This window comes from Oncorhynchus tshawytscha, unplaced genomic scaffold (assembly GCF_018296145.1).
Source record: "Oncorhynchus tshawytscha isolate Ot180627B unplaced genomic scaffold, Otsh_v2.0 Un_contig_493_pilon_pilon, whole genome shotgun sequence".
NCBI classification, from domain to species: Eukaryota; Metazoa; Chordata; class Actinopteri; order Salmoniformes; family Salmonidae; genus Oncorhynchus; species Oncorhynchus tshawytscha.
Genome location: NW_024609361.1, coordinates 147,075 through 148,059, shown reverse-complemented (window position 1 = coordinate 148,059; position 985 = coordinate 147,075). Strand labels below are relative to the sequence as shown.

Below are 985 nucleotides of genomic sequence, written 5' to 3'. Positions count from 1 at the left end.
CTGGTAGTTCTCAGGCCAGCATTGTTGAACAGTCGGGTGTCATCCCAATCTCTTCCTACAGTTCCAAATCGCACTACAAGAATGGCAGAACTGGAGTCTCCCAAATCGGCTACTATAATGGATTCATCCTCTAGAAGCTCTAATGGTGAGTATTGTTTTTGACATTGATTACTTAACATTCTGTGTTGCTGACATTGTTTGCATTTCTTTCTGCTTTTTAGACCGGGAAGTTGCTGGTGCTCTTGCTACTCTAGTGTGATGGAATCAATAAACAATTTTACTTTAAAAATGCCTTGTTTCTTTGAAATGTTGCATGTCCATTGCTTGCAGTCCGTAGTAAAAATGACTACTGTTCAGTTAATTCTTTGGTTTTCTCATCTTTTACCTTTGCTACTGATTCAAAATAAAAGCTTGGATCTACATAAGAGCATTTGATGGGGTGAGTTGTCAGACATCCCTCATATATTCATACTTTAGATGTAGGCATGCGTTGTCTATATTGAGACTGTCAGACAAATCCCTGATTAAGAGCTCTGGGGAAGTGTACTAAAATGTCTGAAGCATTGAAGGTCCCTAAGAATAGTGGCTTCCATCGTTTATAAATGGAAGAGCTTTGGAACCACCAAGAATCTTCCTAGAGCTGGCCGCCGGGCCAAACTGAGCAATCTGGGGAGAAGGGCCTTGGTCAGGGAGGTGATCAAGAACCCGATTGTCACTCTGACAGAGCTCTTGAGTCCCATCTCTGCAGCACTCCACCAATCAGGGCTTTATGGTAGTGTGGAGAGGTGGAAGCCTCTCCGTAAAAAGCACATCACAGCCGGCTTGGAGTTTGCCTAAAGACTCTAAAACCATAAACAAGATTCTCTGGTATGATTAAACCAATGAACTCTTTGGCTTGAATGGCAAGCGTCACGTCTGGAGGAAACCTGGCACCATTGAGTGGCCCAGCCATAGCTCGGTCTTAAACCCGATCAAACATCTCTGG

The 985-nt window shown here is 43.5% G+C and overlaps 1 long non-coding RNA gene across 1 annotated transcript; it reads left to right on the top strand.

The window, feature by feature from the left end:
• The first annotated feature begins 113 nt into the window (after positions 1-113).
• LOC121844656 lies at positions 114-289 on the top strand. The gene is made up of 2 exons (XR_006082095.1): positions 114-145; positions 222-289. It is a non-coding gene; the product is annotated as an uncharacterized LOC121844656 (long non-coding RNA).
• The last annotated feature ends 696 nt before the right edge of the window (positions 290-985 follow it).